At 39.7% G+C, this 23,533-nt stretch overlaps 1 protein-coding gene across 2 annotated transcripts in view; it reads right to left on the reverse strand.

Annotated features, from left to right (window-relative positions):
- TENM2 (teneurin transmembrane protein 2) overlaps positions 1–23,404 on the reverse strand; it is a 699,068-nt gene extending 675,664 nt beyond the window's left edge. For both annotated transcript variants that reach the window (XM_064458951.1, XM_064458950.1), the window contains exon 1: positions 23,112–23,404. The gene's annotated coding sequence lies outside the window, so the exon portion shown is untranslated. The remainder of the gene's footprint in view (positions 1–23,111) is intronic.
- Between the last annotated feature and the right edge of the window lie 129 nt (positions 23,405–23,533).

Raw genomic sequence — 23,533 nt, forward strand, 5'->3', positions numbered from 1 at the left:
TGGTCACAGCAATGGAATCTCATATTCATGATGGCATGTGTTTAGGCACAGAGGTTAGATGTCACATCTGTGATTGATAATGTTTGTTTTGTGCTCTGCTTTTCAATAACTCTTCACTTTAAGCAGTATTTTGCTTCTAAACAGGAGTGGGTGTAAGGACACTCAGCATAATGGAATGGGCCAGGTTTAATTCCCTTAATCACTTGGTCAGGGCAAGAGAATTAACTGTCCACATCTGTTCCCTCAGAGCACACATGCTTAGTCCCTCTCTTATGCAATAAAGGAGTGCGGGGTCATAATGCCACATCTAGCCTGCCTTTTCCTCCAAAACTGAATCCACAGAGAGAACCCGCAGACTGGCTGTGGATCAACACAGACTGATTTTAGACCACAAAATACTTGTGGTGGGGCAAAATCAGCTCAATCTTCAGCCTCAAGAGTAACTTTTTTTATAATATGCTATATGTGTCCAAAGTAAAAAGCAGAGCTGTTGTGCCGCTTCTAAATAGACAAACAAAAAACCACACTTAAACCCTGACAAAAAAATGTTTGCTTACTGAAGGTGGTCTTGACAGACCACTGAAAATGGAGTGTAACTGCCTTCATAGTTTAGGGTAATCTGTTCAAACAGGTTCATTACAACCACTTTAGTAAAGTAGTAAAGATGATGTTCAACATCATTAGTCACACTGATAGAGCGCTCTTGATAGCTGCTTAACAAAGTCCAGGGAGGGTCAGAATCAAAATAAAATTTGGAAAGGTATCATTTAAAATGCCAATTAATTCAGACCCGTTGGTCTGTGCTTCTGGCTTGCCTCTAGAACCCTGTGTTTCTGTACCACTGAAAGCCAGATGATGGAGGTCAATTGCTCCAAGACCCTAGTGTTCACAAAATGGTGATTACCATGGTGCTCAGTCTCAAGCTGGAGGAGTCAGTAGTGAGCCACCTATCCTCGCCCACTTTTGACATTTGTGTCAACTATGCTTGTTTAAGGATGAATAGATACAGAAGTATTAAGTACAGAAGAAAACCCACCAGAGTTCATGCTGGGAAACAAACAACTGAATCACCAAAAGGGGAAGGGGAGGAGTGACCAACAGCCAGGTAAGTACAGGGAACAAAACATGGAGTCACAGACAGGGATCCTCAAGAAAGTGACAACACCCAATAATTTATAGGAACAGCTGCACTATTTTCTGGTATAAGAAAATAAGGTCATTTTGGAAAGAAAGAAAACAGCTTTTTCCTTTAAGGCCAAGGACTTCACAACAGTATTGGCAGTAAATGCTACATTTCACTAAGAAGTTGTTCTCTGCAACAGGCGTTTAAGACATACTGGATGCAAAAGGAGAGACTGCCAGGAAAACCTACAGGTCAGTTGACAGTAGGAAGGTGAGGAAGAAATTACTGACTTATTTTTTGTAAGAATTAAGAATTTTATTCCTCACTTACACTGTTTGCAGCAATATTTATGTTGTTTCATTTGGATGCTGTAACTACTTTCAGTTGGCTTTTTGTCTTTTGCCTGACCGGAGCTAAGGGTGGCTTCAAGACAGCAGGTTAAACACAAAATAATCCCCTCTCAAGGCTGTGGCAGTTGATGAAATGAGACAGGAGCTAAGACACCTCTTAACTCCCAAGAACACAATATTCCACACGCTAATCCATGAAACTAGAGGCTAAGAATGCCTGTGCAGGAGGCCTGCAGGTCTGGAGGGGAACTGGCATACCAGGGAACAGGAGAGCAGCCAGTGCATTCTGGAGAGCAGGGGAGAAGCACCACAGCACTGGGGCATCAAGCAAGGTAGCAGGAGCACACCTGAGCCCCAAAGTCCCTCGGACTTTGTCGTTATCAGTGCTGAAACCTCATCCTCCTGGTAACTGCTACCAGTTTCTACATATGCAGAACCCATGACAACAGCACTGCAAACCTGTCTGTGGTCCTCTGATTTTTATCACTATAGTAAATAATACAGAAGGGCAAACGAGGATGATAACATTTCTTGTTTTACATGCAGAAGGTCAGAGAGCATGAATCAGTTACTCTCCTGTGTAGGCCACTGCTGGCTCTCTGATGGCGAAGAACAGAGGACAAAGGACACTATTTCTTCTCTCAGAGTTACGTAGAGTCACGTGGTGCTGTGATTCTGCCTCGTCTCATCCATGAGCCCACTAACAGCCAAGGAATGCATAGGAGAAAATAATCAACTACTGTCTGGAGATAAGCAACATATTACTTCTCCAGGGAGCAAGTGGGAGAACCAGGATGCAACAGCTGTTTTCAGTCACACTATTTCTGCCTTGGACTGCTCCCACTTCATACACTGCCTTACTACAGCCTGAAAGGAATAGCCTAGATTTATAAATATAGAGAGATAAATCGATATGTCTGTGTGCATCTGGTTATAATGCAAAAGTAAGGAGAAAATATCCTTCCTACGTATATTTATTTTAAAGTATGTGTGCTAGCATATTTTTATTTTAGAAAACTGGTTACTTTGTCATTGGATTGTATTCTTACTGAACTTAGCAATTCAAAAAAATGCCCAAAAGTATGAATTCAGATGTAAGTCACAGGACAAACCTGTATTTATTTGAATTTTTAAACAGCCTGGCAACTTCTCGTCTCCATTTCCTACTATAATATAAAGCATGTTAAATGGAAAAATGTGTTATGAATGCAAATCCTCTATAAATGAAAGTGTATGGAAACAGAATTAACCTATTGAGCAAAGTCTAAAACAGTTTTTCTACCAGCACAAATGAAAAGTAATGTTGCCAAAAAAGTAAAAATACCTGCAAAACCACATTTAGGTAATAAATCAAATCCTCTGACCTGTATATTTTTGTAAATTGATCTAGAATTCATCCAGTGAACACTTAAGGACAGTGCTTAAAACAACAAATTTTTGTAACTGGAACTTTTAGAAATATTTGCTACAATATTGTGACGTGTACCTAAAAAAGCGATTCGTTTAACAGCATTCAGTCATCGTATAATTACATGCACTGTATACAGCAACCATTTAATGATGTAGCTAAGCCAATTTAGGACAATACGCTCATCCACTAAGATATTACAGCTTAGAATGACATTCTTATCCACTTTAAAGTTCAACTTACATTAATTGTTTAATGCTAACAGTGTTCTGAATAAATAAAGTCAACAAATTAGAATGCTATAGTTAATTGTAGTTAACGTTGCTGTGTGTAAAATCCTACTTCCATAAAGAGTGAGATGGCAAAGAAGATAGCTCTGCATCTTGCTAATGAAGTTTGAATTCTTCTACTGCAAAACAACTACTTAGCGCTATCACCTTCACCCAAATAAAAAATGGTCAGATAAAAATTAAGAACTAACAAAGAACCACTTACATTTCATCGGAAAAAAAATACTGTTGTTATTGAGTTCATAGCAAGGGCATCTGCACTGTAAGCCTTTCCACATACATATGTATAGACACATACACAAAATATATGTATAATAAAGGTGACACATCTTCTCAAGAACCCTGATTTATAGAGTTTCTAACTGCAATGCACTGCCCTCTTTTCCCAAATCTGTGGTGTTCTACGTTCTCTAAAGTTTCTATGTTCAACTCAAATCTGGGAGGGAAACCCAAAGCAAAATAACCCACAACAAAACAAAATCAAAGCCAAATACAAAGGATTTTCATCCTTATCTATCTGCCCATATCTCTTGGTTATATAATTACAGCTGTAATCTCTAGTAAATGCAGACTCAATCAGATAGCACAATAATGCTGGGGAAGATCCCTCAAAGCTGATGCGTTATAGAACCTAAACTGACTGTCAAAAAGTTTCCATCAAATAACCAGATGTGCATGCAATCCTTTCAAATCTTTTACAACAATAACTGTAGTGAGATCATGAAATGTTAGCTTCTCTATCATCTGTCTCAAATATTGGGAAAGGAATCTGAAAGAGAAACTTTTTCTCACGTTTCTCAAAAATTATGCATACCAAAACATATCCTCTTTGGTCAAATAAGGAGTACTTGTTTGTTTTCTCTTTGGTGACTCAAATAATTTTATATTTACTTTGCTAAAATTAAACTGTAAAGTTTCCTGTGTATGGTGAGAGCATACACATTTGTCTTGCTGAAGACAATGCAATTGTCTGTTGACATCTGCAGGTCAAGAAACATTTTGAGGTTTTAAAAATCAGTTTAACCCATATAATATGAAAACTATAGTCAAGATATGCGATTTAACTGCCTGAACAACAGAGCTCAGAGGGTTGTTATCAACAGTACAGACTCTGGATGGAGGCCTGTCACTAGTGGTGTTCCCCAGGGGTCTGTACCGGGTCCAATCCTGTTCAACATATTCATCAGTGACCTGGATGAAGGGACAGAGTGTAACCTCAGCAAGTTTGCTGATGAAACCAAGCTGGGAGGAGTGGCTGATACACCAGAAGGCTGTGCTGCCATCCAGCGAGACCTGGACAGGCTGGAGAGCTGGGCCGAGGGGAACCTCATGAAATTCAATAAAAGCAAGTGTAAGGTCCGGCACCTGGGGAAGAACAACCCCATACACCAGCAGAGGCTGGGGGCTGACCTGCTGGAAAGCAGCTCTGCCGAGGAAGACGTGGGAGTTCAGGTGGACAGCAGGTTGGCCATGACCCAGCAATGTGCCCTTGTGGCCAAGAAGGCCAACAGTATCCTGGGCTGCATAGAAAGGAGTGTGGCCAGCAGATTGAGAGAGGTTATCCTCCCCCTCTAGTCTGCCTTAGTGAGACCACATCTGGAGTACTGTGTCCAGTTTTGGGCCCCCCGGTTTAAGGTCAGGGAACTGCTCAAGCAAGTCCAGCGGAGAGCTACCAGGACAATCAGGGACTGGAGCATTTCCCGTATGAGGAAAGGCTGAGAGACCTGGGTTTGTTCAGCCTGGAAAAGAGAAGCCTGAGGGGGGATCTCATCAGTGCTTATAAATATCTGAAGGGTGGGTGTCAAGAGGATGGGAGTGGGCTCTCTTCAATGGTGCCCAATGACAGGCCAAGGGGCAATGGGCACAAGTTGGAACACTGCAAGTTCCAGCTAAACATGAGAAAAAACTTCTTTCCTGTGAGGGTGACAGAGCAGTGGCACAGGCTGCCCAGGGAGGCTGTGGAGTCTCCTTCCCTGGAGACGTTCAAACCTGCCTGGACACATCCCTGTGCCCCCTGCTCTAGGTGTGCCTGCTCAAGCAGGGGGGTTGGACAGGATGATCTCCAGAGGTCCCTTCCAACCCCTACCATTCTGTGATATTAACTAATTTTCAAAGTGGTAACTTAACACACTAAATCTGAGCTGTTCCTCCCAAGTTCTACCGGGAGATTAGCTCATCCACAGAACTAAATGGGAGAAGTTTGGAGAAGAGTCATGAGCGTACAGGACTACAGAATGGCAAGTTCTCGTCATCATCTCTGTGTGCTGTTAAAGAGCTGAAGAGAATAAAGTGTTACCATTAGAGAGAAATAAAATGCTATCATACATAGTGAATTGACTTGAAACACTAAGGCATTTATACTGTATGAGTTCAAGTCACATAAGCAAAGATATCTTCCAATTAATGGAGAAGTCGGTGGATAAAGTCAGAAGCAGGACATCCCAAATGGAGGGTTACTAATGGATCTTCACAAAGCACAGGGTGGAAAAGAACACTTTAACACAGTATTCACAACTCCTAGCTATCAAAGGGATGCAAGTTGCCAAAACTGGTCCAGATATAGCCTGACTTCATTTTCACCAATAGACTGGTTAAAAGTATAATACACTGGTAACGTTGTTAAAAAAAATAATGACGTAGAAGAAAACAATAGAGAACTTACAAGAAGGGAGTAGACCCAGTCTTTACTGTTCATACATGAAAGACAGGGAAGTCTGATCCTGTAGTGGTTTATTTAATACTGGATTTAATCCATTTTCATTGAGTCTGAGGCAGAGCTATTTCCATCTATTTAGATGTAACACCAGGTGTTTGAACACCACTTGGTAAGCACTCTGAAAACTCCACATTAGGCTGCTCATTTCTGTTCAGCAGGGCAGGAATCAAAGCTGACTTTAAAAAAAAAAGAAGAAAAAGAAGAAAAAGCTATGATAGCTATATTGGATTTTTAAGTATTATGAAATACAGTCCCTTTTAGAATATATTTTCTGAGAACTGTGAAAGAATGAAAGAAATACGTAGCACTCGCAGTCTGAGTCACACACAGAATTCATATTTCTTGTAACTTCTTGTTTCTGAATTTCCTCACCTTTAACCAAGGTGATAAACCACCCACCTTTTATCACCAAGCTCCTCTGAAATGATGTGCTTACTATGCAAGATTGAGATGATACTTGCAAGCGGCCAGGATAAAGAAACACCTCATTTTCTTCAGACCTACCAAAAGAGTTGGCTGCAGGTGAGATTAGAATTTTAAGTCCATTCATGGTATTTGCTCCACTTACCACATCCTTTGTGGGAGAGAAATCATGGCTAACAGGAAGCTTGCATTTTCGATTGTGGAAGGGTATCAGAGTACCACTTACCTGGGCTTCAATATTTCACTTCTAATAACACATAATAAACAAATGGCCCACTCCCAGAGGATAGGGCAATGAGAATAACGGAATAAACCTTGCTTCACCATTCCATACAGCTTGGAAAAGCCCAGAATTCAAAGTGCCAGTAGATTGAGATCAAGTATGAAAGTTCATAAACTGTTCAGGAAAGGCCTGTTACAACACACTTTGGTTTAAAAAGTTCATCCACAATACCTTCTGCATCTAATTTGGAGATGCACAGGCATATCCATGCATATCTAACCATCACAGGTACTTTCTCTGCACTGGCTGCTGTCACAGACAAGGTACTCGCAACCTAGACAGATACATATGTCTGAAGCAGAAAGGCCATCACATTTTCTCATGTTCTGTCAGTTTGTCACAGGTTACAAAATGAAAAATCTGTTTGTAGGTATTAAGCATCCACTCTTTAATTTCTCATGCAGGGTACCACACCGATAAAATGATGATGGACAGCACTACTGCATCAAGCAAGAGGAGAAAACAACTCACCCTGGTAACAAATCTAAGAATTCCTACCCTTCTGAATCAGCATAATTCATTCACTTAGTACTTCACGTCATAGATCCATTAGAGGGCTAGACCCCAGCTGCAGCATGGCAGCCATTTCTCTTACAAAGGGCACATATTGCAAAGGCAAAATAAAGTGAATCCTGCTGTCACACAGGACTGACCCAAGCAGTTCTGCCAATATCCATGCCTGGCTCATGCTGTACCAGCAAAAGGTAAATATTAGGTGATGACACCATGTTATGCAATTGGTTTTGATGTGCCTTGGTCATTAGGAAGCAGTGTGAACTGCTCAGGCAAAACAAGTTCTGCAGTTTTCTGCATTACACAGAAGAAAAATCACAGAGATTAGGACCATAATGAATTCAGAGCCAGCAAGACCACTAACTCTGCCCTCTAGCCTGCATTTCTGTCATCCTGCACGGCCAAAGAACCAAATGCACCTAGCATCAGCTATGAATTTATAATCTTCAGTGCAGCAGCTGAACAACGTACAAATTTCCTCTTAAAAATCTTACTGCAGAAAGCTCCATAAGCACCAAGCTGAACATATTAACACCACAACAGCTATTCCTTCTCAGACAAGGTGCTAGATAACTTCATTACATTTCTCCCACAACATAATCAAGGATTTAACAGTCATCGCGCAAAAATAATCGCTACACTGAAGATGTATGAGAAACCTGTTTGGATAGGTTTTGCCCCAAAAATGCATATTGTGAAAGGGTAACAGAGATGCAAATTGAAGAGACAAATGTTTTTGAAAATGACAAAATAATTTAATAAAGCTTTAAGAGTATTTTTTTATTTCTCTGACACAGTAAGAGATGCAGACTGTTTGTATTTGTCTGGTTTTGTTATAGCAGTTAAATGCAGCCTAACGAGGGACACACTGATGCTTTCTTTTTCCACAGCAGTTCTAACTTGTTTTCTTTTTAATTTTAAAAAATTTAATATTAGGACAATATTATGCATGTTTAGTACAATCAAGTACTATACTGTGTTTTGCTTTTAAATTCTGAAATAATATATAAGCCCCTTCTCCAATATACTGAATGGAAAAAATTTTTTTTCAGATCAGTCATCAGAAGCCTTTTAATATCTTATGAAGCTTTAGGGTTTTTTAAAATGTCAGTATCTGTATTCCTTTCCAGTTTTCACATACAGATCTTAAACTGGGAAACAATTAATATTTGGGTATTAAAAAGGTCAGACATTATCAGAATAATTTAATTCAATAATAATTCTATAGTCAAATACCTCCCCTTAAGAAGAACTCGTTTCAGACTTTCCCTTCCATCTTCACATAACCAGTAATCAGAAATTTAGCTTCCCACACTTACTTTTCTGAAGGAAATCGTATGTATACATGCATATCCTTCCAAAAGTTAAACAAATTTATCTCAACACAGGAACAAAATAACAGCCTGTATGGTGTTGTGCTTTCTCCAAAATAGATTCTGAGCAGCAAAGATTTTATTGTCTGCCAAGTCTTAACTTGAACTATACTTTTGTAGTATTACCCTCACTTTAAACTACTGATTTACAGGAGAAGGCAGTTCCATCATTTTTTGTTCATACTCAAAGATTTGAGACTATTTCTTTAAACTTATATTCTGCATTTGCTTTCTGTCACTGAAGGAAATAATCACAATTACCTAATGCTTCATGGATAAATGTTATGTAGCTAACATAACTAGGCCATAATAGGAATCAGTATGCTGGAGAAAAAAATTACTTTGTAGGTAGCTAAAAGACATTCACTTACTTTAGAAAGATCACTGGCTGATGACACACAGATGAATGATTCACAAATGCAAATGAGAAAAAAAATTATAGAAAAAAGAAAACACACTTGATTTTAGCCACAATATAGAAATGCGTTTACAAGATGCTCTAAGACGAGACACAACCCTTCCAATGCCCTTGTAACAGTCCTCTACCTAACACAAAAAGCCTCACCCACTAACCCAAATCAACAACACTACCACTACAAACAAAAACCTGCGAACTTACAAAGCTACAACCTCTGTCTAAAAGTTAGATATTCTTGCATCACTGAGTAACTGATTTAGTCATCTACAGTAGAGACATATAGCGGAAAGCATCTACTAGTTCCACAGCAATATATTCACGGCGCATCATGCCATCGGGTTATCTAGGACGGCTATCCAACCAGCAAGTAAATAGGCAAAATGAGACTTTGCACTCTCTTGTTTTAACTGTCAGACTCAACAATGCCATCTCACCTAACAAGTCTGCAAACTGAACTGGGCTTTGACATCATGCATCAAGCTAAGCAGCACCAATTATCTTCAAGAGCCTAGTAGACTAGGTCTGTTCTTCCAACAAATTCACTGAAGTATCTGTAATGATCACAGCTCCGTCATTAGGGGTGAAAAAGCCTGTTTAACAAAACCTGAAAAAATTATTGCAAAGTTTGACAGATTTTTAAAACTGACAATTTAGTAGCCATTTGCTATCTGACCTTCATTAGAATTTTTTTTCATTATTGTTGCAAAAATCTATTACATTACTGACTGAAGCTATTAGTCACTAGAAAGCCACTACCGTGTTCCCCAAATTCAGGAATCATTACCATTAATTTCAAAGGATAGCATTAAAAGAGACAATATTTAATATTTTACTCTCTAATTCCACTGCAATTTATATTATAAAAGCATGCAGGAGGGTTATGCCAGCCTGAATGATCAGTCATTTTTTCTGAACCATTTTGTTTCCTAGGGAAAGCTTCAACAGTATCTAGGGCATCTGGGATACCTCAGTGGAATTCAGAGTTCAAGGGGCTGTTCTGTAGTACTGATAGTGGTAGTCGCAGAGGGCACCTATTTCCACATTTAAAGAGATCAGTACTGATGCAATACAGGGAAACAAGGAGAGAGGCAGGGCATTCCCTCACAAATCTATTATAGCTTAAATCTTTCATCTTACTCTATTTCATGTGCATTCTAGGGACTACCATGAAGACTTTGTTCCTGTTATCCTCTCCTCACAGCATTTCTGTATGATCTAAAGCATGATCTATTTTCCTCTGCTTTTATTTTTCTCATGTCAGGTTCATTTCCCAAATAAGGACACTTTCATTTTCTTTACATGTTATTTGATGAAGTCTCATTAGCTATTTGGGTGCAATTCTTAGAATACATGATGCCAAATGAATTGCCTGGAATATACAAATACTTTTCAGTGCAAAATTTCAACTATGGAATTAGAAGTTTGCTACAGCACTTACAGAACAGCTCAGCAAAACAGCTACCTTATTCATGATCTTAGCCTCTTTCCATACATTAAGGGCTTGCTTAGATAGGAAGCCTTAAACGGGAAAAACACTAACAACACAATATCCCCACCTTGTAATCACCCTTACACGTGCATGCATGCATAGATACATATAATATACCTATTTAATCTCAAATAGCACTAACTGCTATGATCCATTCTTACCATTCTCAAATTACCTAAATTTGCAGTTGTCCTAAATCAAAATTCCAGTTCAGTACCTTGGAAAATACATTAAATTTCTAAGATACATACTTGGAAATAAGTTGGAGCGTTTTTGGTAAACATCTGTTTAGATCCACCTATTTCTATTACAAAGTGCTAGTCCAGTATATTGTAGAAAAACAGCTGGCAGAGAAGGCCACTGCAAAGTTGTCTAATCTGTTCCCTAAATGCAAGACAGTATCAATGGTAATGCTATCACCCTAGATGGATGCTCATCTGGTTTGTACTGTAATACCCGTAATGGTGAGGATTTCATGGCCTCTGCAGAATACTATTCCAACGCTTCACTATTTTTATCATTTGAAAGAAGATTTGGGGGTTTGGTTTTGTTTGTTTTCTCTAACTAATCTCTCTTGGTGAAAACAATTCAAGCTTTAAGGAAGTCCTAAGTGAAAGCAGGGTTGTGCAAAGGGTACGTGAAGTGAAGCACTGTGGCAACTGTGGGAAAGAACAAATACTCTTTCTGGGCCTGAAGTCTCCTTTCTGCCAGGACATGGGAACACAGATGAGAAGGTCTGAGGAGAAGTCCTGTGGACCTCAAAACTAAGATGAACATAACTCAGAGGTTGTTGAAGTGGTAGCTAGGAACTGGGGAGCCAGGTTAAGAGTTCCTTTGTGGCTCAGTTTTGTATGTAGGTATAAAGTCTTTGCCATTATAAGTCACGGCACTCAGAAGACAACAGTGCCCTGGAAACAAGCTTAAACTGTAACACACGCACACGATGGGGGGGTGGGAGGGGAAATCTAATGGTGAAAGAAGCTACTCTGCTAATAAAACTGTGCAAATTCATCTTGCAAAGTCTTGAATAACTCATATACACCAGACTTGGAGGCATCTACAAATAAACCACCAAAGAAAAGCAGGTAGCTCCAAGGTATAACCGACTCAGTTTTCCCAAAAACATGCTTCCCGTTGAGCCACTGTATTCCACTGTGAGCCTCTGTATTCCATTACTCACAGGGATAATGGATCAAGTCACATGAGAAGACTGAAATAGTCCTTGCCAGGTGTGTCCCTGGAGTAAGAGGAGCTCAGCTCTTGCATTCCAGAAATTCAGCTTTCAACATAAATCTTCAAAGATCCCAAGAAAAGGGGAAACAAGACGACAGCAGGATTTTAGTGCTGCCATGCAGTTTTCGTTCAGGAGAGGCACAGGTACTTCTGCTCTATATCACATAGTCATGGTCACCAGTGAGGTAGTTCTGCCCGGCTCAGAGGACTTCAGTCTTCCAGAAGTTTAAAGAGAAGGGCTAAACAGGGCACTCATTCTACTGAACCTGAGCCTCAGTAGCTGAAAGAAGAATATGGTCCCATAATGTGCTAAAAGCAACCAGTGAAGAGGTCTGCTAGCTACCATATATTTCAAATATAGCTATTTTAGTTATTTCAAAAGACTCTTGTACATGTTCAGACTAATCACAAAGGGAGAAGGTAGCCTCTACAATAAAGCTGTTTGTCTGAAATTAAAAATAGGATTAGTTTTTCTTTCCCTCCTACACTACTGGAACCTCATCCAACTTTGGTCATCTTCCAAAACACTTTAATTGAAACATTTGTGATAAAAAAGAAATAACATGGGCAAAAGGTGTGCAATTAGCAGACCTAAGGACATGCATCTTTCCACCAGGCTGATATATTTCAGGCAGTAAATCCAGTTCCCAAATGGATCTACTACAGCAGGTCTGGCAGGAAGGTGCAGTCTGTAAGCTGAGCGGGTACAGCGAGCAGCAGAATTCTGTCTTCTCTTCAGAGGCAATGGATCCAGACCCTTATCTGTGGGACTGCAACAGCTCTTTTCCTAAGTGAAGAATAAACCTATTTTTCAGTGCATTAGCTTATCCTGCACCACTGCTTCCTACTAAAGGAAGGATTGTTTTCCATAATACAAAAAGCTATTACAGATTCACTATGTGAGCAAACTGATATGTTGAATAACTGCTAAGTAGGGAAGATGAATAATAGCTCTATGGACTTCCAAAGTAATCAAAGTGGAAATAAACATTCATTTATAACATTCAACGTTTAGCTATAATCTACTGGTAATGGACACAAATAAGATTTTGTACACAACAGAAGAGATGGCACCAAGTATTCATACAACTTCGGGCAGTAAGATAATTAGTCAACTACAAATACTAAACTATACCTGTAAAACCTTACCCATCAATGGCATGGCTGAAGGGAGCAAGGTAGGGAAGGGGAAGGAAGGAAGGTGGAAGGGAGAAAAAGTACCACCATCCAACCAAAGAGATCCCTTTTAGGGTTGTGGGCAAATTCACCACCCAACCACCTGAAACAGAAAGCATTTTTTAAAAATACACAGTGATATGCATACCCTGACTTCTGACACAGGCAGACTTTTCATAATAAATCTGGGAAACTAGACTCTAAAATATTCATTAACTGACCAAACCAAGTCAAATAACCCTTGGTCATGGAGCTTATGTCTTGTACCCTGAAATACAGCTGTACCAGAGTTAAGTTTAGAGCAGATAAGTGAAATGAGAAGGAAGGCAACAAGAAAGATTTTCATCCACGTTTTTGCTAGCTCACTACCTGGACCCAGGAAACAGCACACCGGCCATAGTCCTTCCAGCCTGCCATGCCTGCCAATATTCTTTTTTGCAAACAAGGCAAGACACAGATGGAATGTCTTGAACTACTGGAGTTGCTCTTGAACTACCAGGAGACTCCCTGGTCTTTCTTCTGTCTGCACTGCCTGAATCTTAAACCAAGGATTGGGTATTTCTAATTTAACCTCTGCAATTGTTCATGTAATGTGTGGTACCCCACCTTTAACTTCAACTGTCACAAATTCAAGCTCATATATATGTTTGTTGCTGCTTATTTTATAAATAAAAATTGCAAGCTATAAATTATAGGTTCTGCTGTGCCATTATTATGGCCTACTAAGTACTAAACAGCATTTCACTAACAAAATTTAAAAGTGACATCTTTTAAGTGTCTGTCTTTCAAATACATCAATTAAACTAAACTGCAAATGGATGACAGTGGGAAAAAAGTTCTAGCAGAGCTTGCCTTAAGTAGGTGATCCTTTCTCACACACAGTCATTTCAACAGCAGGACAATAATGACTATTCACAGGATCAGACCCTAATATTCAAACATAGCTAAGTCAGGCTTACCTGTCATTGTAGCTAAGCATTGTATTGTTGCAAATTTTAAGACCCTCCTACATTACAATTCTTAGGGACAAATTATTTGTTTTCATGGAAACTGCTTAGAGATTTTTGGAATACCCACCAGGTTTCAGCCTTCCCAGGACTAACCCAACCTGACTATACGTAGGGCTTCTAACTCTTCATTCTAGGGGCCAGGAAATTTTCAGTAATCAGACTCTTTGGTATCCAGGGCTACATGGAAAACCTTTGGCAAATGGAGGTAGTACAATGCAGCAATCAGAGCTGCTTTTCAAAAGATCAAAACCCCACACCTCATACTGCTTCTTTTCTATAGGAGCAAGGGAATTAAAAAGTATTGCGGCTGTCTCCTTTGCATGGCATCACCAGGGAAGAAGGAAATGACCATCTGTGTTGCGAGTATCTACAGAATCAGAATTCTGACTTTCCCCAAGACAACTGCTGAGGCAAACAGAATGACACAGCTCTCCCTATCCCAGTACCCTTGTGCATAGGGTAAACTAACTGGGGTATAATTGTAAATCTTAATCCTGTAACACACACTAAACTCAAGACCTACAGAACTGACAATGTATAAACTCCAATACTTGCAGTCAGTTAAGGTTATGGGCAAAGAGTGACAGGCATTGAGGAGATGCATAAGCTGCTCTGTAAAAAAGCACTCTTAAGGGCTTATATTTTGGATGGTTTGAGTAACACAGGGGGAAGTGATTACTGCTCCTTTAAAGGAACAATGCAGGAAAAAGAAAGACAATTTAAGCCAGGAGGTAGCTGATACAGAACACCGGCTAAACTAGAGGAACCTATGGAGGCCCCTGGGATTGCTGGAGAGATGGAAGAAGAGTTTCAGTTAGGTAATTAGAGCTTCAATAAAAGAATAAATACACCACAGGCAATCCACAGGTTCTTCTCACCTCTCACCACTTCTTCTCTCCAGCAGTGACAGCTGCTTGTGAAAGCAAAGGTAAAGGTCTCTCTCATTCAACTCATTAGTTAGTAATCCTCACTAGTAATAAAACAAGGAGCACAATACCAGGAGGAGCTGCCAGCCCTTCCCTCCACTGCTCCGAGGCAGAATGCAGGGCTTGAGGTCTTGTAGGCACTCACTGTAGCAACAGTGAAGCAGTGGTGGAGCTAAAGGCCATGAATACACTTTTGAAAGGGAAAAGACACACCCCAGGGCAGGCAAGGCAATATTCAGGTCACTGTTTTCCTGCATTACTCTCCTGCTCTCCACTCTTCATGCCCCAGAGGGAAAGAGGCTGCTGTTTGTAGCCAGGGTCCTGAAGCAGGAGGTAGCGCCTTGCAAGGGAATGATCCTAAATGAGCAGGAGGAAGAGAGCAATGACAGTGATCCACTGAGGATTCACTATTTCTGCCTTTTTTCTGTGACGGTAAGATCAGTTACCAAGGGGAGGCATGTCGGTTATCAGCATTGTGATCTGAAAGAGACTACTTCTCTCCTTTGCCCTGCAAGGATGAAACAGTCAAAGCACCACGAAGATATTTCCACCTTCCAGAGGGCCTGTTTTAGAAGGATTACTGAAATAATTGTGACTTTGATTCCCTAGAAAAATGCTGCAGCAAGTTCTGCTACACAGTGAGTCAGTCAGGCATTGGTCCTGACCACTGACATGATTTTCTGAAAAGGTATGTCCTGTACTGCTTCACTCTCGTGTCATCTCTCAACCTCAAGTAGGTTCCACAGAAGAAAGAAGGTGACAGTGTTCTGGATTTCAGTCAGCATCCCTTGGCAGGCAGGAAAGCTGGAAGAAAGACAGCCATGCAGCTCATTCTTTATTCTGTAGCTGGGGCCACTCGTGTCAGCTAAGATTTGCACTGGAATACCATGTACTTCAGTATTGGTTAATAAAGCTGCAACCTCCAAATTTAGCATTGCACTAAAAGACTTTTCCTAAGACTGCTCTGTGCCCACAACAAGCAGCTGGAGAGAAAGGGAAAAGGAGAAGATTTAGGTTAGTCTCTATGCAGGGAGACAACTAAAGCTAGCTCACTTCTCAGCAAAAAAATCAGGTTTAGTTCCTTTTGTGACCAACTCTATATACAAGTCTTCACTACCATACCTTGCTTTTTAGATTATTAGTAATCTACCTGGCAGTCTACTTCTCATATATCTTTCCTGAAAAGTCTTAACATCCAAAACCACGCATTTATTTCTGGTGCCTCAACTGAAATACCGAGATGCAGGTTTTTTTCCTCAAGGATTTTCTGCAGGTACAGATGCAGAATGAAGTCCAGAGGGACATTAAGAATTGATCTGAAAGCGAATAAAGCTAATAGGAAGTTCTGATCATCTTATAGGCACCCACTCATCTCTAAACAGTCAACCTTTAAAAATCTGTTCTCTATTGCTTCACTTCCAATAGCAATCTGCACATTTACAGTTTCCCTCAACAGTGTTTGTCGGTGTTCTTTAGCTGATATTTAGGCCACATGTTCCCAAAACAGAAGGAACTCACTGAAGCCATTCACCGTGGAAATCTTCTGTATCTTCATTGCTAGCAGATCTTCATGTGTCACATGAATGTTTACATAAACTCTATCATGTTTTAGGTAACTGTATACATGTAATATAAACACTCAGACAAATCAAACTATTATAAGATTATTAAAATTACAGATCCACTTTCATGGTACTGTTGTGTTTGCTTACAGCTACAGTTACAAGTATAAAGTTTCAACTCATTCAAATATTCTTCTCTAATCTAAGATTTCTCTAAAACTTCCCCTTGATTGTAAGGGATCTGCTGAAACAATTATTTTTTCTATGAGATTCATTAATAATCCTTTTGATTTTAGTGCCCAGTCAGCTGTGCCAAAGTGGAAGAGGAAACTATTTCCCTACCCTTTTACGAGCTAATGTTTTTATGGATGTTCATGTTTGTACGTTCTTACGCAAAACTAGTATAGCAGCTATAGCTCACTCTCTTAAAAACCAGTCAACAATAAAAACATTTTCTCTGTGTCACAGCTATGTAGCAAAAAGTTCGAAGAAATGCCTAGGCAAGAAAGCATGCCTTAGGAGAAAGTTCTGTGTTCCAGACCATACTCTCGCCAACTCCCAGTGGAGCATGGCTTTCTGAACATCCCTAGGTACAAAACCAAAACCAAATGCACCAAGATCCTGCACATGTGCACATCCAAACCTGTGCTCTATGTAAATGTGAACTGAGATAAGAAGTTATTTTCTTTAAATGCCTAATTCTTCAGTAATGCTTAATGTAGGTATCTACACAGCAACACTGATAGGCATTTTTAATGAAATTTGATTTTTTAAATTTTCTTTAAGTGTATTAAGCTGCATATCACTTGTAATTTGGTTCAGAAAACTCAATGTTGCAAGTCTGAACTGTGTAACATTCCTTCCTAGAGAATACATTTTTATATACTATGATGCAATTAATATTTACCTTTGTACTTTATTTCAATCGCTCTAAAGCCAACACCTAATTTTCCCCCCAGAATCTGATTCAAACACAGTACTTCCTACAACATTGGCAAGATAAGTGTAGGAAGTAAAGTGAACTTTATTTTCAAGATCAAAAATCTTGTCTCTAGTGTCACTGTTACATTTCAACATCAAGTATTCTGCCTTTATAAATACTCAACTATATTTGTTCGGTTGAAAAGGGTGCTTAGCATTATTTATTTTCAGTATGCAGTACAATGTTGGAGCACACTATCATGACAACTTATTTCACCATAGATGAAAGAGAGATTAGAAAAGTCACTAGGAAATCTACACTCGCAAAAAGCTTTGGAAAAATCTGTTGTTTACATTTAATAGAACTTTCTATATTTCACTGTTTTTACATGTGTTTACACGTAAGCCCTACGCTACTATGTAAGAACTACTTCAGAACAGAATTGTATCATTTCCACTTACATCTGTTCATCCACACCTCTTTAAACTTCTATTTTCCACAGTATAGTTTACTTGGAGCAGTGTACCGAGCCATTCAAAAATACAACAGAACCGACACTCCTAACTTCATTAGTTTAGGCAAAGTGACTTTCCTAAACATTCTCATTTTCCTCCTCTAAAAAAATAATTCAAAAAACCAGATTTTTGTGTTCAGAGTTAAGGGAACATGCATAAAACTTCCCAGGAGGCATCTAGATTATTACATAGCTAACCACAGAAGCACACACATGGGGAAAACGGGCTCTGTTTGCTCTTGTACATATCCACACTAATATAAAAAGATGACTCGCAATGTTAAGGTGCTATGCTAGAATTCGGCAGACCTGCACACACATCTGCACTAACAGCTTCTCTGGATCTCTCAGACTGTGGTTTAAAAAATTTACACTAGCTGATATCCCTGTGCCCACAAAAGCCATACATGAACAAGGATAAGCAAGAGAAGACAGTGTTGTTCCTACCACTTACACTGCTTCCCCCACACAGCACATCAGCATAAAACTATACGCTGCTCTTGCCTGCTGTGCTTACTCTGCATGCACAGCTACAGTGCAGGTACAGCTCTGGGCTTCAGTTGCTGCCTCTCCACATACTTCACACAGTATCTTCCACAAGGACTTTATAGAGAAGTCATTTCCACACTCTTAAAGCATTTCACTGATATGTTCCTTAATGATTTTGATAGGCTCGCATACCCCTCTGACTGATCCCTGGTGCTTTCTGTGTCTATGTGGGCTGAAAAACAACAGATAAATCTGGAGAATTGAGACTGACTGAAAGCTTTAAATGCTTCTACTAAAGACACAAGGGCAGCTACCATGTACCCCAAACTATCGCGAAGATCCTTCAAGAGCAGCTACTCACCTATTTTACACAGTTTTAACACAATTTGTAATTCTGAAGGGTTATAGTTAGTGTTTTGGCTAAATTTAGACATTTACATACCAAAAAAGTCCCTTTAGAACAAAACTAGAATGAAGACACTATTATCCAAAACCAAAAAGGGTGATACCTTGTCGTTCATTTCCCCATACTGCTTGACTGGCAGTACAGTTTAAAAAACAAAACAAAACAAACACACCACCAAAACACAAACACCAAAACAAACACAAAACAACAAAAAAAATCCACAAACTCCAAAGCCAAACCTCTTATTCAGTGCAACTTTGCTTTCTATCCATCAGACAATAAAACATAGCCTCTACAAAACCTGTTCCTGACTTAAAGAAGTGTGAGTTAAGCGTGAAAGAAGCGTGAGTTGTTTCCTTAACCACTACCCCTGAATGTGTCTGAATAGGTACGGCAGTATATGCATCATGTATCCATTCACAATCTGCTCAGCTAAACATAAGATTAGAATTCAGTGTTGTGCAGCCTGTTGCTAAAAATCTTATAATTACATCCCTATTTGGATGACTACTAGGCTATTAATGTTCAGCAATAAACATAAAAGTAGATAATTTATTACTATTTGGCACTGAATGTCAACCAATGCAACCAAAAGGAATCTATTTTAAAAAATAATAAAAAATGAGTAATACCTAATCTTAGCATGCTTGCTGCTTATCTGAAAAGTCTTCCTGATAATATTGAGTTAATCGGCAAGGTGGATTTAAAACAATGTACTTGAACTTCAAGAGCATTATGAGATCCAAACGCAGACCAATAACTGTGAAACAAAAATCCAGTTAACAGACAATGCCCCAAAGTATCTTTTAAATCTGTATGTGGATTAGGTGAAACTATATTGCAGGAAACATTTTACACATCGCTGTAGCTGCTCAGCTAAGTGACTGAATAAGAATCAGAACAAGGCGCTCTCTGAAGCGACAGGACAACCGGGACACAAATTTGGTCTGGTCTGTGGTTGGAACAGTCTGAGGTGGAGTCATTTCACACTCTATCTCCTACATAAACTAAAAGTACATGGTACAGAAGCTGGTTTGTGCAGTAAGAAATTAGAAAGATGAGTCACTATCAGTTGGTATGAAGGCTCTGGGATGGGACACCTCAGGTCAGGAAGTAAGGACCAGTTCTGCACATGTTTAGTATCAGCAAAACTACCTTTTCTATTGTAGCACAGTAAGTATTATACAAAACTATTCTTCCTGATAAAGATCTTGTGTAGTTTTAAGTAAAGAACAGTTAAAAAGAAAAAAAGCCTGGAAAAAACTTGCCATTTCCGTTAAATACTAATCTTCTGAAAAAAAAAACAAGTCAGGACTAAGACATCTCTTATCAACAGTTTAGTAGAAATAAATTAAATTTATATTCTAAAGTGGTATTTCCTTTCACAGATCCAGGGCAGGGGAGGGCAGACTTCTTATTCTTTCGTATAAATGGATACTTCTATTATTTAAAGGATCAGTCTAAAATTTTTTTGGTCTTATCTATAAGCACGGACTTCAGAGGTGCTGCTCCTATGCATGCCTTTTGCCAAAAACGTTAAAGACTGAGGGATTAAATTCACAGGAAACTGCAAACAAACACAAAACAGCTTTTCAAACATCAGTATATTGACTTGAGTGGTCTAGCAGTGGCTTAAGCTTTGTCTCCATCTAATTTGACCTTCAGTTTAGTTTGACCTCTCAGGCAAGAAAGTCTAGACATTGACCTTGATTGAACTGAAGAAACAATTTGCCTTTTCTATGTTGTTCTAAATAATTTTAAGCACAAGATCACTAATAAAGCTTACACCATTACTTCCTCTAACAGTAATACTGTTTCACAACAAATATTCTTTGACTGCAGAAACAAAAATGACAGTATTTGACAGGAAGATGCCAAAGCCATGACTGTAATATATCACAAGTTGATATCTCTCTATCTTTCTCCCAGAAATAAAAATGTTCTTTAGAAAGGCAAAGAAATTAAACTATTAGCCCTCCCAAATCAATGCTCCTATGACTGTTAATCTCCATGACCTAACAAGAGTAACTGCCTCCTCTATTTTCTCATGCAGCTCTTTGACTTTTCGTACAAAATATTAAAAACGAAAATACAGTTCAATTTAATTAGAGGAAAACATCACTAGTGATGCTCATGTGTTAATTTTCCCCAAGCTACAGAAATAGGTGAAACCTAATGACACAGAAACACGATTACTTTATTTCCATTATCCACATGAAAAATAAGCACGAGTATTAAAAGATTATTGTTTTCATATAAGCACGGTCTTAGTAGGAAGTGTTTAAAAGTAAGTAAAATAAAAATTCAAACAGATTTTCTGGATCAAACTTTTTAATGCTGAAAGTGTGTTAACAAATGGAAGAATTTAATTCTGTGAGTTCTTCGACATTGCCAGAACACTAAGAAACCACAGCTAAAAAAGTTTTCCTCTTGAAATGAATTAAAGCTCAGACCTCACAGCTGGCTTTTTGAATACGACACAATCTATATCAGCGTAATATACGAACAGTTTTTATTTATTACTCAGCAACTAGAAACCTCAGCACATGGGCCAAACTAAATTAATCGTCAACCTAGTTACCGATTTGCCAATGAACAGGAAAATGATGCCCAAATACATTGTTTGTATATCTTTTAAACCTTGACAATGCAAGAAATGCCACCAATCTTTAGGCTGTCAGGCCCTTGTAAAAATCCACTTTACCTAGCACTTACACAAGCCCCTTAGAAAAATACCTGTCATCGTTCTACACGGTGGAGATTCACAGGTTTCTCATCCCAGTACAATGTGAATGATAATACAAATGTCTTGAAGAAAGAATCACCCCTCTCTCAGTTCTTCTGAAGTTTGAAGAAAAACTTTTGAGACTGTACAAGCAGGATTAACTATTAAACTTGCATAAAGTAACCACATTAACAGGTGATATTACTTTTTTCATTAACCCTGCACTTAACAAAGACTACACTCTTAAATATATCAGATTTTAAACAGCATTCCATAAAGCACTCTATGAGGATGTCAGATAACTACACATATTTAGGGACAGCTTGCATTCCGTATTGTTTCAGTCAAGGTGTATTTTCTTAAATTGCTACAATACCACTACTTCTAGGCTTTACCTCTTTAGAACGCATGCATTTTGAATTTCTTTGATCTTATGTTTTAACTATAGAACTCAATATTATAAACACGGTCTCCTTTAATTCTGTGTTCCTACATCTCAATTCTGGTATAATGCCTGTTTTCTCCATGTAATACGTGGTTTGGTAAATTTAAACAAGTACGAGCCAAAATCTATATACATAAATATTTACATACATACATTTACACACAGCGACAATACTTGCCATTACATTTTGAGCCTTTTAAAAAGACAGAACACTTAAATATGGAAGAAAAAAAACAACAACAAAAAAACAACGTAAAAGGCACACATTAAGACATCAGCAGTACTAAAACGCCTGAAATTGCTACAGATAAACGTTCAAACTAGCATTTACAAGCACCCTAGCAAGAACTGTTGAAAAAGGAGTCTGGTTCGGAGATAAAGAGTTAAGAGCTCAATTTGCATCCATTAAGCCACCTTATTTTAATTTCCGTTTGGGAGTATGCAAGAAACAAAATAGCATCTTGTCAAACTGCCACTCCACGTAAGGTCTAGCACAGGGACTTGGTCTGGTGTTTAGCATACGTCGGTACATTGTCTCAGCAATGTATGCAATACATGCCAGCAATCTCTTCCTCCACAGCAATGAATTTATTATTAAGTGCAATGTCGAAACAGCTCAAACGCAGGGTTATACGTGAAACACCAAAGCGCTTCTGTGTTTATTATTTTTGCAAACAACATAGTATTATTGTCCCTTACTGCTTCCTGCAAATCTGCAGCAATGATGCAAAGCAGCATTTTTTTTTTTTTAATTCCCTTTCGGAATACCAATGCCTGCCTTCTCTTATTTCTGCCTGTTCCTAACCAAGACACGCTGTGGACAATAGTTTCTGAATCGGCGATACCTTTCCAGACTGTTGGCAAAAGCTGAAAAAAATATATTGTACTTCAATCCCAGAAGAAAGGGAAAAGGAAAAAACATAAAAAGAAGCAGCTTAAAGAACAAAGGCATCATTAAAACACCGTGAAAATAAAAGAAATACCAGCGATCAAGGATGAAAATTAACGGGCAGAAAGGCAGCAGCAGCACTTATTGCAGAGGCGCAGAGAACCCTCTTTTCCTGGAACTCACGCAACTAATGACCTCTCCAACTGCTGAATTAAACGGCTCCAGGAAACAAAACACTTACTGCCTGGTTTTAAGACAGATATCAGAAGTTGTCAACTCCGCTAAGGGAAGGGGGGGGGGGGGGGGGAAGGTAGGAAGGAAAGGAGCGACAGAGACAGAAACGCTGCAGCTTTAGGCGCTGTTGCCGAACGAAAAGCGGCAAGGAGAGCCCTGAGCACGTAGGCAAGTAAGAAGTGAAGAGCATTTACCAGCAGCAGCAGCAGCAGGTTGAGCAGCCCGAATGCCTCACACCGTCTCTGGGAGATAACTTAGCACCGGTGCGGATTCCTTCACTGACGAGGGGCACCCCTTCCCTTCCCTTTCCCTTCCCTTGCTCTGCTCTCCTTTCCTCTCCCTTCCCTTCCCGTCCCGTCCCTCCCGGGAGGAGCGGAGCAGAGGGAGCAGCAGCCTCCCACCGCCCCCGGGGAAGGGAGCGGTGCGGAGCGGCGGGGCGCAGAGAAGCCGCCGAGGCGGTGGGCGGGCGGGCAGAAGGACGGATGGACGGACGAACGGACAGGCAGGCAGGAGGACGGGCAGGCCGGGCGGAGGGAGCGCGGGCCCCGCGCCCGCCCGCCCGCGCGCGCGCCAGCCGCGCTCTGGCTGCAGCCCCGCCGGCACCCGGCTGCACGCG

Source organism: Phalacrocorax carbo, chromosome 8 (genome assembly GCF_963921805.1).
Source record: "Phalacrocorax carbo chromosome 8, bPhaCar2.1, whole genome shotgun sequence".
Lineage (NCBI taxonomy): Eukaryota > Metazoa > Chordata > Aves > Suliformes > Phalacrocoracidae > Phalacrocorax > Phalacrocorax carbo.